This window comes from Dendrobates tinctorius, unplaced genomic scaffold (genome assembly GCF_039654945.1).
Source record: "Dendrobates tinctorius isolate UK_male_01 unplaced genomic scaffold, ASM3965494v1 ptg000044l, whole genome shotgun sequence".
Lineage (NCBI taxonomy): Eukaryota > Metazoa > Chordata > Amphibia > Anura > Dendrobatidae > Dendrobates > Dendrobates tinctorius.
The window spans coordinates 15500427-15518260 of NW_027361712.1; the positions used below are offsets into that span (position 1 = coordinate 15500427).

General features: G+C 49.3%; 1 protein-coding gene across 1 annotated transcript in view; it reads left to right on the forward strand.

Moving 5' to 3' along the window:
- The window catches only part of NEDD8 (NEDD8 ubiquitin like modifier), a 44875-nt gene that overhangs the window by 675 nt on the left and 26366 nt on the right, over positions 1-17834 (forward strand). The gene's annotated exons all lie outside the window — the stretch shown is intronic.

Below are 17834 nucleotides of genomic sequence, written 5' to 3' on the forward strand. Positions count from 1 at the left end.
ACGTCCGATCTCGCGGGATTGTGAAGTCACGCGGTCATTCGCGCGACGTCATCGTGAATGACAGCGAGATGTCGCGATCCTGCGGGAACGGACGTCATCGCGGTAATTGTCGCAAAGGATTACTTGGACCGGGAGCGTGGAGAGAGGCGGGAAGGCTGCGCAGGACGTTGGAAGGTGAGAATAACAATATATATTTTTTTTTATTATTTACATTTTATCTTTTACTACTGATGCTGCATAGGCGGCCTCAATAGTAAAGAGCTGGTCACACTTGTCAAACACTGTGTTTGACGAGTGTGACCAACCTGTCAATCAGTTCTCCAAGCGATGCTCCAGATCGCTTGGAAAATGCTAGGAATTCAGCAAGCTAATTACGCTTGCAAAACGCTAGCTTTTCCGTGGGAAAATCGCGGGAATTTAAAATGCGATTTTCCCGCGGAATGGAATTCCAGAACTCTCGCTGTAATTTCCGCGAGAGTTCCGCTAGGTGTGAACCCAGCCTAAGTGGGAAGATCCTTCAGAGCTGAGATGGCCAGGCTTGGGACAGAGGTCTGCAGTCACCACTGCCCTGCTTCATCCAGGACTGGCAATGTTCATTCTGGCCTTGATGAGGGAGTATGATGGAGTCCGCTTCATTAAAGAGGTTGTGTGGGACTTTAAGGGAACTGTCACCAAGAATTTCCTGTATAAAGTACAGACACCACCATTAGGGCCTTTGTTACAGCATACTGTAATACAGAAAAAGTCCCCAGTCCAGTCTTGGAGAGCAAATTACCGTACAATAGTTTGGGGACTCCATATACAGAGCCCCTAACTGCTAGAAGAGCAGAATCCTCCTCAAGTGACCCCATTTTGGAAATGATACCCCTTTGGGAACACTCTATGGGTGTTTTCCAGAAACAGGCAGCAGTGGATGTTGAGTGAAAATTGCAAGCTGCCGTTGTAGTGAGCAGTACGCTGTCCTTTTCGGAAGTGCACAAAACTGGCAGACAGCACTTTTATGCTCGCCTAAAATGACGGACACCGCTGGATCACAGGTGCTATGGCGTCCACAGTGCCTCCATCTGCCTCATTATAGGGAAACGTCCCCGGGGATTCCGTCTGAATCACGTAATTCAGAGATTTACACAGAAACCCCGGTGTAAAGGTCCCGTTACATTTAGCGATGCCACAGCGATCCCGACAACGATACGACCCGGTCAGAATCACTGGTGCATCGCTAAATGGTCGCTAGTGAGGTGCCACACAGGCAGATCTCACTAGCGATGCAGCGGCGGTCGTCACCTGTCACACGCAGCGAGGGTGACGTCTTCCGCCTGCATCCATGGAGTCCCTCGTCGGCGCCAGCAGGAAGCCGACGACGAGAAATGGCCCAGGACGATGTCGCGCGATCGTCTGAGGTAAGTGTCACATGTAGCGAGATCGCTGCTGCGTCACAAAATCTGTGACGCTTTAGCGAAATCGCTAGTTATCTCGCTATGTGTGAAGGGGGCTTAAGCGTTCAGCTCACAACACAAGATAAATGTGCGCCGAGCCTTACGGCGATCTTTGGGAGGCAGACTGAACAAATCAACAGACGGTGAAGAATTGGATTTATTTATTTTTTATGACGTTCCTTGTGCCTTATAAATGTTTAGTCGACTTTATTCTTCAGGTCGGTGCAATTACAGCAATACAAGATTTATTTCAGGTTTTTAAGTTTGACTGCTGTCACACAGTAAACAATACTTTTTTTTTTTTTTTTTTTACATCCTCATATTTTAAGACCTATAATTTTTCCATATTTCGGCCGACAGTCATGTTATGGCTTGTTTTTTGTGAGACGAGTTGATCTTTTTATTGGTACCATATTCAGGCTCATGACTTTTTTTTTTTTTTTTTTTTTTAATCGCTTTCTGTTCAAATTTTTGAACAAAAACCAGCAATTCAGGATTTTTTTTTTTTAATGCCATTGACCTGAAGGTGAAATTGATAAGGCAGCTTTACTCTTCAGCTCACTACGACTACAGCGAAACCGCAGGTATATCTTTTTTTTTTTTTTTTTTTTTTTTTTAATGTACTGCCGCTTTTACACAATAAAACAATTTTACATAAAGTAAAAAAATTGTTTTTGCATCACCCTTCGGAGAGCTATAGCTTTTTTTATCCACTATATGGTGGCTTTTTTGAATGACAAGACTATTTTTTCAGTGATGCGGTTTTTTTTTTTGGTTTTTTTTCAACGGTGTAAAGAAAAAGCATTGTTTTTTGACATTTTTTTTTCTAATGGTGTTCACTGAAGGGGTAACTAATTTGACAATCTTATAGGTCGGGGTCTTTCCAGATGCAGCGATACCAAAATATGGGTATTTTTTTACTTAATACATGTGTATTGGATTAACCCCTTAACGTCAAAGCCCATCATTGGACGTCTCCCCTGCTCTGATGAGCGCTCCGGCGATGATCCCGCATCAAAGCCGGGGCATATCAGCTGTTTTGAACAGCTGACATGTGCCCGCAATAGGCGCAGGTGGAATCGCGATCCACCTGCGCCTATTAACCTGTTAAACGCTGTCAGACACTGACAGCAGCATTTAACTGGTGCTTCCGGCTGTGCAGCCGGAAATGCGCGCATCGCTGACCCCCGTCACGTGATCGGGCCAGTCGAGCCAATAAGTATGGGATGCTTCTATGCTCCCATGGAGACTATTGAAGCATGCCAAAATTAAAAAAAAAAAAAAAAATGTTTAAAAAAAAATAAAGTTTAAATCACACCCCTTTCACCCCATTCAAAATAAAATTAAAAAAATGTAACACACATATTAGGTATCACCGCATTCAGAATCTCCCGATCTATCAGTAAAAAAAAATTAACCCGATCGCTAAATGGCTTAGCGGGAAAACAAATCATAACGCCAGAATTGCGGGGGGTTTTTTGGTCACTGTGACATTGCATTAAAATGCAATAACGGGCGATCAAAAGAACATATCTGCATAAAAGTGGTATCATTAAAAACGTCAGCCCAGCACGCAAAAAAATAAGCCCTCACCCAACCCCAGATCATGAAAAATGGAGACGCTACGGGTCTCGGAAAATGGTGCTATTTTTTTTTGTCTAACAAACTTTGGAAAATTTTTTTCAACACTTGGATAAAAAAGAACCTAGACACGTTTGGTGTCTATGAACTCGTAATGACCTAGAGAGTCATAATGGCAGGTCAGTTTTAGCATTTAGTGAACCTAGCAAGCCAAGCAAAAACCAAGTGTGGGATTGGACTTTTTTTTACAATTTCACCGCACTTGAAATTTTTTTCCAATGGTGTCGTTCAAAAGTACAACTCGTCCCGCAAAAAAGCAAGCCCTCACATGGCCATATTGATGGAAAAATAAAAAAAGTTATGGCTCTGGAAAGAAGGGGAGGGAAAAATGAAAATGCAAAACCAAAAATACCCCTGGTCGTTAAGGGGTCGATATTTTCTTTTTGTGATATAAATCGCTATGATCTCTGTGATTGGCTGTTCAATTCTGATTGCCTGAAACACTGTTGTCCAGCCTAGGATCGGTGGTAAGAGCAGTGATCATAGGCTGGTGCTTGGCCATGCCAGGATCACCAGGGCCAGCTTTGACTGGTGCGATCAATGACATAGATCACACCAGTTGGGGCACACAGACTTGCAAGTCACCGCCCTGTAATTACGCCTTCTAGCTTCGGATTTATACAGGGCAGTCACTCTGTCCGTCTGTGCGCTGTGCTGGGCTCTGTGGTTCTACAGAAGCCTCTGACATCCCAGATCCTGCTGCTGCCTGATCATCGGCGTTTCTGCTGAAGAAATAAGAAGAGCTCCTGATCTCTCCTCATCCACCCCACTCCCCCCTTTTTGCCCACTTCACCCCGCCCTACAACCCCCCCCCCACCCGTTGCCGAGCGCTGATGAGTACTTGATCGTCTTATTTTTGGCAGGTTTTTTTTTCGTGTGTCTTGCAGCTGCTGAGCACTGATCAACGGCCATTCTCGCTGGTATCCAGGACTTATTTTTAGTCCCTGTCTATTTTTCTCCATCCCCTTCGCACCACCTCCATGTGTGCATGTCCAGCAGCCGCCGAGCGTTGATGTGTAAGTCAAATTGCTGATCCGCACTCGTGCTCACTGTTTTCCGCAACTTTATTTTCACTGACTATTTTCCCCCACCCGCCCTGCCCTTGCAACACTCACCAACCAACACCACTGATTAGCAACAGCGCTCGTTTTTGGCATGGACTTTTTTTCTGTCTCTGTGCATTTTTCTACCCCCCCACCCCTTGGCACCATATCCATGTGTCCGTCCCACACACATCATTGACCGGCCTCCGGTTGCTGCTTTTTTTTTTAGACATTGAGGATACCACCTTCCTTTATTTTTTCTCCTCATTCTCTTCCTCCAGAGGCCATTGTCATGACCCCTACGTTTTTTTTTTTTTTAAGTCCATCCAAAAATGTCTGCATTATAATAATAATGCACAACGGCCTCCCTGAGGTGACCCCAGCTTTGACCGTCTTTTCAAAGCTGCTTTTTGTCCCTTATTGGATTGGCCTCTTTTTGCTCTGTCTCAGAATATTTCAGAGTGCTGATATAGGTTTAGAAGTCTAGTGACTTCAGGGTTAATTTTGTTATCAGAAGTGTTGGACAATATTTTTGTAGTTTTTTATTTGGCAGATTGCAGACAGTGTCTTTCCTTTCCTGTCCTGTTTAGTTAGCCGGGCCCCATCGTTTGCTCAGCCTACTTTCCTGCCTTTGTTTGTATTTTCATCTTGTTTCACCGTCAATACATGTGGGGGGCTGTCTTTCCTTTGGGGTCTGCTCTGGGGCAGTTAGTTTTCCTCTTTTCCTGCTTTAGGCTTATGTAGCTCTCCGGTTGTGACGAGGCGTCTAGGACCATCGTAGGAACGCTCCACGACTGCTGCTAGTTGTGCGGTTAAGTTCAGGGATCTGCAATCTGCATAGTTACCAACTTCTCTGGTTTTCTGAGACTTAGCTTGTTTATTTTTTCCTCCTCGGTGACCCATTCATAACACATGCCCTAAAGTGACATCTGTGTGGATTAGTCCCATGTACATTTCAAGGAGAGGCTCAAATTCTGGCAATACCAGCCCAGTATGAGGGCCAGGTAAGAATAAAGTTGTACAAACTGTGTGAGAGTACCTCAAGGTACACCAACAAGTTTGGGGTTTATGAAGGGAAGGACTCCTGGATTGAACCTCCTGAATGCCCCCCCATCCTGAAAGTGAGTAGGAAAATTGTGCGGGATTTGGTACACCCACTGCTGGATCAAAGTTATCACCTCTATGTAGATAATTTTTGTACTAGCATCCCACTGTTCAAGTCCCACTCTGCATGAGGTTCCACAGCCTGTGGTACAGTCCGCAAACATCAGAGAGGCCTCCCTAAGACGCTAATTGGGCAGCTGCTCAGAATGGGTGAGAGCAGAGCCCAATATAGCGACAACATGCTGGTGGTCAAGTATAAGGACAAGAGGGATGTTTGTTTTTTTTCTTGGCCACCATACACAGTGATGGCAGCACCCTCAGCACTGTATGAGGTACCTCTAGACAGTTCTGCAAACTTGACTGTTGTATTGGTGTACAATAAGAACATGGAGGTGTTGATCTCGCTGATTATGTGAGAAAGGCCAAGGTGTGGTACAAGAAGCTGGCCATGCACATTGTACAGCTGGCAGTGTACAACGCTTTTGTGGTATTGCAATTTGCAGGACAGACCAGTACGTCGCACCTTCAGTTTAAGGAGGTCCCAATCTTTGGAGGTCAGGAAGAAGCGGGCCCCAGGACGTCCCGAACTGAAGGTGCTCGTACAGTACCAGGCCAACATTTCCCCAGGGGAGGTCCTTCAAAGCACGAAAAAAGGAAGGTCGCAAAAGAGGTGCCGAATGTGTTACAGAAGGGGTGTACACAAAGACACCAATCATCAATGCGACACCTGCAACGACAAATCTGGATTGTGTATTAAAGAATGCTTCAGACTATCACACCTCCATGGAGTACTAAATTAATTTCCAGGACGTCCTATCCTGACAGCACCATGGGGGTTGACCTTTCATCCTTACAGGGACAGGAAATACACGAGAGGTTAAAAGGTCCCCTCCCACACCACACTCCAGTGTTTTTCCTGTCCCTGTAAGGACAGGCACGAGAGCACCGCAGCGGCGGCGGCAGGGAGCAGCACAGGAGCTGTTAGTACTTACCGGGGCCAGGAGGTTCGGGGTCCCAACCGCCAACTCCTCCAGTCGGACGGTGCACGCGGCACCCCCCTACGGGGGGTTTCCCGCCTGCGGTCCCGTGGAGCGTCGCTCCGGGACGATGTATCGCTCCCCCCCTCCAGCGCGACTCCCGCGAGAGCCGACGGCGCGTCACTTCCGGTCGCCGGGTATGACGACTTCCGGTTTGGGCCTGCGTCGTCAGGAGAGAGCGTCATGGCGGGAGAAGCGTTTCCAGCGCAAGACAAGGTAGGATAAGAGCGGGGGGGGAAAGCGGGGGCAGCGGTACAGAGCGACCTGTCACCTTCAGGATCATGGACGGAGAACACGGACGCAGGAGCGAGCCAGACCCGGCGGCTGTGAGTAGGAGGCCGGGTGGGTTGTGAGTTCAAAGACAGGAGCTGTTAGTAAAACAGTCTCCTGTTCTTTTGTTAGGACAAGTCGGCGCCGACCCCGGCGGCAGCAGCAGCATCTAGGGGGTCAAGCAAGCCCAAATGCCCCATCTGTGCCAGCAAGCTCCCGAGCACATGGAAGAAACCCTTATGCGAGGACTGTACCCTGCGGATCATCAGCGGAGAGCAGGCCACGTTCCTCACGGAGATGCGCACAGTGGTCAGAGAGGAGGTCCAGGCCTCCGTCTCTGCATGGCTACCCACGCAGTCGGCCGACCGGTCCCAATCCAAAAGGCCAAGATGGGAGTCCGACCACTCTTCAGAGGAGGAGATACGGGGTACGGACTCGGAGGAAGAAGGCGAGATCACCTCTGAACCCCCTAGAGACAGGGAAAAAGTACCTCTTCACATCAGAGAATACGGACGAGCTCCTCAGGGCAGTGAGGAGTACGATGCAGATCGAGGAAGCCCCAAAAGAGCAATCCATCCAGGACGCGATGTTCGGGGGGCTAAGAGCCAAGGTCCGTCAGGTCTTCCCAGTCAATGACCATATCCGGGCGATGATCCTGGAAGAATGGGAGGATGCCGAGAAAAGACTGATTGTGCCGCGAGACTTTAAACTGCGACTTCCATTTAAACCGGAAGACATCAACATTTGGGATGAGGTGCCTAAAATCGATTCCCAGGTGGCTAAGGTGTCGAGGAAGACCTCAATTCCCTTTGAGGACTCTTCCAGTCTCAAAGAACCCATGGACAAAAAGGCCGACGTGCTCTTGAAAAGGGCTTGGGAGGCCTCAGCGGCGGTGATGAAAGCAAACATAGCCGCCACTTCAGTCGCTAGGTCCATGTATCTATGGATCGACCAGATGGAACAACAATTAAAGGAAAAAGCCCCTAGGGGCGATATCCTTGAGAACATTCCCCTATTAAAGATCGCAACTGGTTTCCTGGCGGATGCTTCGGCAGAATCTGTGAGATTTGCGGCCAGGAATAACTCTTTATCCAACGCGGCCCGTCGAGCCATATGGATGAAAACCTGGTCAGGGGACTACCAGTCTAAAAATAAATTATGTTCCATACCCTTCTCGGGGGGGGAAAGTATTTGGGCCAGCTTTAGATAAGATTCTAGAGTGCCTCTGACGACAAAAAAGGGTTTCCAGAGGAGAAACCTAAAAAGCAGTCTTCCTTTCAGAGATTCCGTCCTTACCAAAGGCAGGAATATAGAGGGAAGGGGAAATCTCCTCGCTGGGAATATTCGAAGGGGGGGAAAAGTAGGGCTCCCGCGTCTCGTTCCGGGCAAAGTTCCAGAAGCAGAAGGCAATGACGCCATACCAGTAGGGGGGCGTCTCATCTCCCAGAACCCATGGGTCCTCAATACAATCTCCCAGGGTTATTCCCTCGAGTTTACACAAAACCCCCCTGCACGATTCGTAGTCACAGAACCCTGTTCCAGAGCCCTGATAGATCCTATATGGGCTGACATAGGAGATCTATTAAAGACCGAGGTAGTGGTTCCCGTCCCAGAAGCGGAGAGATGTCAGGGGCACTATTCAACTATCTTCACGATAAAAAAACCGTCAGGAGAAAGCCAAACCATCATAAATTTAAAACCATTAAATCAATGGGTTCGGTACAAGAGATTCCGAATGGAATCCCTGAAAACCGCCATCCCGCTGATAGACCAGAACGCTTTCATGTGCACTATAGACTTAAAAAGTGTGTATTATCACGTGCCCATCCATCCTCAATCTCAGAGGTTGCTACGTTTCGCCCTAAAGAAAGGCGGCAGATACTACCACTTTCAGTTCCAGGCCCTTCCGTTCGGCTTGGCGTCAGCATCTCGAGTTTTTACGAAACTGGTCGCCGAGATCGTGGCCAATTTAAGACAAGAGGGCATAATCATCGTGCCTTACTTAGACGACTTTTAAGTGGTATCCCGTACAGCGGAGGAGTTGAAGGAACAACTCATTTCAGTAATTTCCAGGCTCGAGAGCCTAGGTTGGATCCTGAACAGAGGAAAGTCAGATCTTCGGCCCAGTTCTCAGAAAAAATTCCTGGGGGTCATGTTGGACTCCAGAAGAAGAATCTCACTCTTACCCGAAGAGAAGAAAAGGCCCATCATGGACAAGGTTCGTCAACTCGATCAGCACCAGGTTTCAATAAGGACCGCGATGAAGATTCTGGGCACCCTAACCGCATGCATACCCTGCGTTATGTGGAGCCAGGCCCACACAAGAATCCTGCAGAGGGAGATCCTGTCAAGATGGGACAGACGACAGTCCTCACTGGACAAGAAGATCCGGCCGTCTCCAGCTTTAAGATCATCCCTGAAGTGGTGGACCAACCACAGAAATATCAGCCAGGGGGTTCCTTGGATCCTATCTCCATGTGTGACCATCACCACGGATGCCAGCAGAGAAGGATGGGGAGCTCACCTAGAGGGAAGATACCTGCAAGGAACATGGCCCAAGAACATCAGCTTACAGTCCTCAAACTACCGAGAACTACGAGCGGTTTGCGAAACGCTGAAGAGAAACAAGTCATGCCTACAGAACCAGCATATAAAGATCATGTCGGACAACGTGACCACAGTGGCCTTCCTACGCCACCAAGGGGGTCCAAGGCACGGGAAGCTTCAGGACCTAGCGGCTCGCATCCTCACCTGGGCAGAAAACACCCGCTCCTTGTCTGCAATACACCTGGAAGGCTCCCAAAACATTATAGCCGACTACTTAAGCAGGCAAGAAGTCCGGGCCACCGAGTGGGAGCTAAAAGAAGAAATCTTCAGAGACTTGTGCCGTCGCTGCGGGACACCCCAACTGGACCTCTTTGCGACAAGAAGAAACGCCAAACTGGAGAGGTTCTACTCCCTCCGTCGAGCGGACCACCCGGAAGAGATCGATGCCCTGAACCAGAGCTGGAGAGGGGGACTACTATACGGGTTCCCCCCTATCACCATAACACTAAGGGTTCTCAGGAAAATCCAGGAGGAGGGAGCTCGGGTGATGCTAATCGTACCATTTTGGCCCCGGCGGAGTTGGTTTCCCCTCCTCAAGAAAATGGCTCAGAAGGGACCACTCCATCTACCAACGTCGTCGGACCTACTTGCCCAGGGCCCAGTTCAACACCCAAACCCAGGAAGCTTGCAACTAGCAGCATGGATCCTGAGAGGGACATCCTGAAGTCCAGTGGCCTCTCGGACCAAGTGATCTCTACATTACAGGCCAGCCGTAAACCTGTCACGCGGGCAATATATCGTAAGATCTGGAAGAGGTTCTGCTCAGAAAGTGGTAGTGCCCCTTTAGACCTGTCTCGGCCCAATATCCCTCAAATCCTAGATTTCCTACAGGCAGGATTTGATAAGGGCCTAACCCCGAGCACTCTCAAGGTCCAGATAACGGCCTTAAGTACTTTCTTCAATTTCTCCCTATCCTCCCATCCATGGATAGTGCGATTTACCAAAGCCACACAAGAGGTTAAGACCCACATTAAGAAGGACGGTCCCCCCATGGGACCTAAATCTAGTCCTCAACTCTCTGTGTGTGTGTAGGCCCCCTTATGAGCCAATATCAGAGATAGACATTGCAAAGCTCACACAAAAAACCGTATTTCTGGTAGCGATCACCTCAGCCAAGCGCTCAGGGGAGATCCAGGCCCTCTCAGTCCAGAACCCCTACATTCAGATCTTTGAGGATCACATAGTGCTCAAGTTAGACCCGAGGTTCCTCCCGAAAGTAGCATCTCCGCAGAATCTAAACCTGGAGATAATCCTACCCTCATTTTGTCCAGACCCAAAAAATGATAAAGAAAAACTGTTCCATTCCCTGGATGTTAGACGTGCAGTCTTCCGCTACCTAGAGGTCACCCGGGATTGGCGACAGGACACAAAACTATTTATCCAGTACGGCGGTAAAAATAAGGGTAAAAGCGCAGCTACACAGACCCTGGCAAGGTGGATTAAGACAATTATCATCTCGGTGTACGAGGCCGAAGGTTTTCCTATACCGGTAGAACTTAGGGCCCATTCCACCAGGGCAATAGCGACATCATGGGCAGAGAGGGCGGGGGCCTCAGTAGATCAAATATGCAGGGCCGCCACCTGGTCTACACCGAACACCTTCTGTAGACACTATAAGTTGGACACTTTGACAGCTAGCCAGTCGACCTTCGGTCGTAGAGTGCTACAAGCAGTAGTCCCACCCTAAGCGAATTCCTACTTTGGTATTCCCCATGGTGCTGTCAGGATAGGACGTCCTGGAAAACGGAGATTAGACCTACCGGTAATGTTATTTCCAGGAGTCCATCCTGACAGCACTGGTAGTTCCCTCCCTAGGATTTGTATTGGTGTCAATATGCTTGTACTAAATCTCAATAAATTTTAATTGCATCCATACTGGTGTGGTACTTGGAAAATCACTGGAGTGTGGTGTGGGAGGGGACCTTTTAACCTCTCGTGTATTTCCTGTCCCTGTAAGGATGAAAGGTCAACCCCCATGGTGCTGTCAGGATGGACTCCTGGAAATAACATTACCGGTAGGTCTAATCTCCGTTTTCGTACTGATACAATTCATGTATGCCAACCTGACTGACCGTGCACTAGTCGCGTATGCCAACCTGACGAACACTGTACAACTTGATTGCTGCCATGGTAACCCGATGTCGTCATGACGTCATCCAGGTTACCAGAGCTGAGAAACTACCTGTTGTGTGCAGTGCACGTCAGGAAGTCTCTTCGGTCAGTGTGCAGTAAGTGCAGCGCTGACAGCTTCTATAGCATGCAGATGTTGCTTCATTTGCATGCTATAGAAGCGATCAGCCTGCAAAAAATGATTGTCCCATAGTGGGACAAAGTGTAAAACATAGAATGAACTAAATACTTGAATGAAAAAAAAATCTAAACAGTAAAAGTACACATATTTGGTATCGCCGTGTCCGTAATGACCCGACCTATAAAACTGTCCTACTAGTTAACCCCTTTAGTGAACACCATAAAAAGGCAAAAAACACTTAATGCTTTATCATTATACCGTCGAACAAAAAGTGGAATAACATGCAATCAAAAAGTCTGATATAAATAAACATGGTATCGCTGAAAACGTCATCTTGTCCCACAAAAAACGAGCCACGGTACAGCGTCATCAGCGAAAAAATAAAGTAATAACTGTCAGAATAAAGCGATGCAAAATTACTGGTTTTTGCTCATTCTGTCTCCCAAAAATCGGAATAGAAAGTGATCAAAAAATGTCACGTGCCCGAAAATGGTACCAATAAAAACATCAGCTCGTCCCGCAAGAAACAAGACCTCACATGACTCTGGGCCAAAATATGGAAAAATTATAGCACTCAAAATGTGGTGATGCAAAAACTATTTTTTTGCAATAAAAAGCGTCTCTAGACAGCTGCCAAACAAAAACCCGCTTTAAGGCCTCTTTCACACGTCCTGATATTTCTGGTACCGGAGATGTCAGTGTCCGTGTGTGTAATACTTGTAGCACACATGTGGCATGTTTGTGCCGCATCAGTACCTCACGGACGGGCACCAGGGAACAAGCGTTGCAGTAAGCGCTGTTCCCCTGCGCCGAGTGCTGAGCTTGGCTCTCATCATTCTCCCCTGCTCTGCCAGGGAGATTGCTGTTCCCCGCCGATCAGCGCGAGCAGATGATGAGTTACGTTTAACCCCTTAACGACCGCCGATACGCCTTTTAAAGGCAGCAGTTAAGGGTACTTAAACCACAGCGCCACTTTTTAACGACGCTCAGGTTTAAGGTTATAGCTCCCCCCAGCGTCAGAATTTCTCCGGGGTCTCGGCTGGGGGTAGGCGAGACCCCAGAGAACATGATTCAGGTCGATTTTTACCGACCCTGGTGTTGCGATTGCTGTTATTAACGGTATAACGTTGACCGCAAAATATAGTCAGATTTTCCATTTAATTTCTCCTCTGATGTGATTGCACATCAGAGGAGAGAGAAATAGGGTTCCCTGATCACCCCCCCCCCCTCCTGGTTCCTACGTTGTCCCTGCAGGTCCCCTGGTCTGCCGGCTTCTGTTTGCGCAGGCCTATTGGTTCATTTTCATCACTGTGATAGACCACATTGACCAAAGTTAATAAAATAGTAAATCAAACCCCCCGTTATCACCCCCTTGGTTAGGGAAAAATAATAAAAAAATGTATTTATTTCCATTATCCCATTAGGGTTAGAGTTGGGCTAAAGTTAGGGTTGGGGGTTAGGGTTTGGATTACGGTTATGGTTGGGATTAGGGTTAAGGTTGTGTTGGGGTTAGCGTTGGAGTTAGAATTGGGGGTTTCCACTGTTTAGGCACATCAGGGGCTCTCCAAACTCGACATGGCGTCCGATCTCAATTCCAGCCAATTTTGCACTGAAAAGTCAAACAAGGTGCTCCTTCCCTTCCGAGCTGCATATATGTGGTGTCGACGTACTCGGGACAAATTGGACGACAACTTTTGGGGTCCAATTACTCCTGTTTCACTTGTGAAAATAAAAAATTTTGGGCGAAAGATCATATTTGTGAAAAAAAAAAATCACTTTTTATTTTTATGGCTCTACGTTATAAAATTCTGTGAAGCACTTTGGGCTTTCAGAGTGCTCACAACACATCTAGATAAGTTCCTTAGGGGTCTGCTTTCCAAAATGGTGTCGCTTGTGGAGGGTTTCCACTGTTTAGACACATCAGGGCCTTTCCAAACGTGACATGGCGTCCGATCTCAATTCCAGCCAATTTTGCATTGAAAAGTTAAACGGCGCTCCTTCCCTTCCGAGCTTTGCCAGGCGCCGACATAGTGGTTTACCTGCATATATGGGGTATCGGCGTACTAAGGACAAATTGTACAACAACTTTTGTGGTCCAATTTCTCCATGTACCCTTGGTAAAATAAAAAAAATTGAATATGAACTACATTTTTTGTGAAAAAAAAGTTAAATATTCATTTTTTTAAAACATTCCAAAAATTCCTGTGAAACACCTGAAGGGTTAATAAACTTCTTTAATGTGGCTTTGCGCACCTTCAGGGGTGCAGTTTTTAGAATGGTGTCACTTTTGGGTGTTTTCTATCCTATAGACCCCTCAAATTGACTTCAAATGTGATGTGGTCCCTAAAAAGAAATGGTATTGTAAAAACCCTTATAACGTCCTAACAAAAAAAAAGTTGGTTGCAAAATTGTGTTGATTGTAAAGTAAACATGTGGGAAATGTTACTTATTCTAAGTATTTTTTGTGACACATCTCTGAAAATGTATGAAAATTCAAAGTTGGAAAATTTGTGAAATTTTCACCAAATTTCTTTTTTTTCCACAAATAAACACAAGTGATATCAAAGAAATTTTATCACTATCATGAAGTACAATATGTCACTGAAAAACATTGTCAGAATCACTGGGATCCATGCAAGCGTACCAGAGTTATTACCTCATAAGGGGTCAGTGGTCAGAATTGTAAAAATTGGACTGGTCATTAACATGCAAGCCACCCTTTGGGGTAAAGGGGTTAAATTGCTGTCCCTCGTCCCTCACACTGAATTCATCATTTGCGTTCCCCCCACTTTAATTTGAAGTCCCCCTTAATCAATTGCAGTCCCCTATCACCCCTTCACTTCATCATGTGCAGTCCTCTACCCCCCCACTTCATCACGTGCAGTCCTCCCCCCCCACACACACACACGTCATCATGTGCAGTCCTCTTCCCCACCACTTCATCATGTGCAGTCCTCTTCCCCACCACTTCATCATGTGCAGTCCTCTTCCCCACCACTTCATCATGTGCAGTCCTCTTCCCCACTACTTCATCATGTGCAGTCCTCTTCCCCACCACTTCATCATGTGCAGTCCTCTTCCCCACCACTTCATCATGTGCAGTCCTCTTCCCCACCACTTCATCATGTGCAGTCCTCTTCCCCACCACTTCATCATGTGCAGTCCTCTTCCCCACCACTTCATCATGTGCAGTCCTCTTCTCCCCCCACTTCATCAGTGCGGTCCTCTTCTCCCCCCACTTCATCAGTGCAGTCCTCTTCTCCCCCCACTTCATCAGTGCAGTCCTCTTCTCCCCCACTTCATCATGTGCAGTCCCTCTTGTCCCCCCACTTCATCATGTGCAGCCCTCCTTACCACCCACTTCATCATGTGCAGCCCCCCTTACCACTCACTTCATCATGTGCAGCCCCCCCTTACCACTCACTTCATCATGTGTAGCCCCCCTTACCACCCACTTCATCATGTGCAGCCCCCCCTTAATCCCCCACTTCATCATGTGCAGCCCCCCTTAATCCCCCACTTCATCATGTGCAGCCCCCCCTTAATCCCCCACTTCATCATGTGCAGCCCCCCTTAATCCCCCACTTCATCATGTGCAGCCCCCCCTTAATCCCCCACTTCATCATGTGCAGCCCCCCCTTAATCCCCACTTCATAATTTGCTGTTACCATCACCCCTTCACCCATTGAATTAATTTTATAAAGAAAACAAAAACGTTTTACATATATACCTCACAGTCGCTCCCCAGCAGCGCAGCTCTGCCTCCAGCGTCCGGTACATGTCATCGCGTACGTGCCGTCACCTGACCGGAAGTACAGACAACATGGGGAGAGCGGGAGCTGCGTAGCTATCAATGTTAGACGACCGTGCACAGCTCCAAGAAAACTCCAGCGCACTCATCGGCCCTGTGGCCTGATGTGTGTGCTGCAGGCCCTCAGCGCACAGCACTTGGGGCCCGATGAGTAGAAGCACAAGAGCGGGGCCCCGAACCTGCGGGCCCACTTCTGTACTGCTGCTCACTGGACCCCATACAGCAGTAAGTGCAGTAATGCCCTGATGGCGGCCCTGAACTCCATTCACTGCCAGAAAACAGACTAGGATCAGGATTTCTCCAATTTCGTACTGGTTGAACAGATTTTCATCAGAACTGACATTTGTCCGTATGAACTCTCCTGGTATTGCTGTGACTGCTTATTGTTGACCCTTCTATTTTCTCCTTCGTCTCATTGGGGGACACAGAGACTGTGGGTGTGTGCTTCTGCCGTCTGGAGGCTGACACTAAGTATACAAAAAAAGTTAGCTCCTCCTCCGCCGCATACACCCTCGCCCCCAGACCGGGCGTAACTCAGTTTTTGCTTAGTGTCTGATGGAGGCACACGCAGTCTGGAGCTCCAGACAAGTTTTTTTTTTTGTTTGTTTTTTTTTTCCCTTTCTTTGAAGATAAGACAGGGGCGACGGATCCTATAGAGAGGGTCCGATCTCCCCAAATCATCAACGGGCGACCACGTGTGAGTAGTCCTCCACGTGTTTTCTCTCCCGCACCGAGGGACACATCTGGGACTTTTCCCCAGACAACCATTTTTCTTTTTTATTTTGTAAAGAGGGGCAACGCATCCTGATGAGAGGATTCGATTTCCCCATGAACTACAACGGGCGAGCACGTGTGAGCGATGGGCGATCCCCAACGGACTCCACGTTTTGTTCCTCTCCTGCAAAGCGGGATTTCAGGTTGGCCCCTTCCACCCCTAGGTAGTGACACCAGGGGTGCAGTTGGAGGCGCAGGTGAGCCAGGGGATCGAAGCATCCACCCCCAGTAGCCTCCCCCTCCCCGCCCAGGGATGGGGTTGAGAGCACCCCAAGAGAGCCCCCCGGCGGCCAGGCTCACCTTTGTTTGTAGGGTCACCCCCCGGAACGGGACCCTCCAGAATGCGCCGCGGGGCTGTCTGTTCCCCCGCCCGACGGGGTTACTTTTTCTCACGGGGCCCGACTCTCTCCCCGGTGGAACCCGGTGCGAGTAGTGCCACATGCGGAGTGCGGCCAGAAGTCCCGCCGGCGGCCGCGGTATGGGGAGATCCGCAAGGCCTGCCCGCCCCTTCCGGTGGTAGCCGGAAGCCCCGCCCACTGACTTCCGGCAGCCCGGGGGGCGCGGCGGGCGCGCAGTGACCGGGGAGCGCGCGCCCTCCTCCCCCTCCTCGCAGGTCCCCGCCGGAGTACGGCTGAAGCGCCGCCGGCGGCCGCGGTCCCCGCTGTATGAGGAGGACCTCAAGTTCCGCGCGAGGCCCGCCCGCCGCTTCCGGTGGGGGCCGGAAGCCCCGCCCACTGACTTCCGGCGGCCCGGGGAGCGCGGCGGGCGCGCACAGTGACCGGAGGCTCCCGCCCCCCTCCCCCTCCTCGCATTTCCTCGCCGGAGTGCGGTCGGAAGCCCCGCCGCCTCTCTCCAAAGTGCACCGCAGTGCCCCCGGCGAGTAACGGCACGTGAAGCAGCTCGTCCACGTCTCAGGGTTTTCGCTGCGTCCAGAGCACCCCGTGGAAGAGGTGGGACGTTACCGGTGGGTGAGTGCAACCCCGTTTCGAGTGCCGCACTGGTTGTCAAGGAAGGGGTTACCCTCCTCCTCCTACCCTACCCTGCAATATGTCTGGCAAAGGGAAAGCTCACTCTTTCCTATACGCTGTTTGCGTTTCCTGTGGGGTCAGGCTGCCTAAGGCGCAGCCGGGTAAATTTTGCGAAGCCTGTGAGTCGGAGCGAGCCCAGGAGCCCCCCATTGTTGCAGAGCCCAGGGGTCAGGACCCCCCAGAATGGGCAGTGTCTTTATCGCATTCTATGATGTCCCTTACGAAGGCAATTGAGTCCCTTCGGGGCCCGGGCAGGGTCAAGGATGGTGGTCTGCCAGCGGGAGACAGCTCGTCCACGTCTCAGGACCCTTCGTCCGTTAGGGGCCGCTCCAGCACCAGACAAGCTCATGGTAAGAGAGCTCGTTCTCCGTCGGCCGGGCCCTCTGGGGAGTCGGCGGCGATTTTTAGGGCATCTCGTTCCCTGTCGCCAAGCTCAGAAAGCGATCAGGACGAGGGCGAGGAGGAGGAGGAGGAAGCCTGGAATCCAGAAAGCCTGGGATACCAGGACTCGGTGGACAGCCTCATTGAGGCGGTCAACCAGACTTTAGAGATCGAGGATGATGTGTCCACGGCCTCAGGTCACAAGGTCTCCTTCAAGAAAACCAGGCGTCCGCATAGAAGGTTTGCCACACATCCGGAGTTCGAGGAGCTAGTCCAGAAACATAGGGAACACCCGGATAAGCGCTTTGCAATGCAAAAGGCGCTGCAAGCAAAGTATCCGTTTCCTCCTGAACTCCATAAGGGTGGGTGGAGTCGCCAGTAGTGGACCCACTGGTGTCACGTTTAGCATCAAGATCGCTATTGTCGATACCCAGCGGTTCTTCTATTAAGG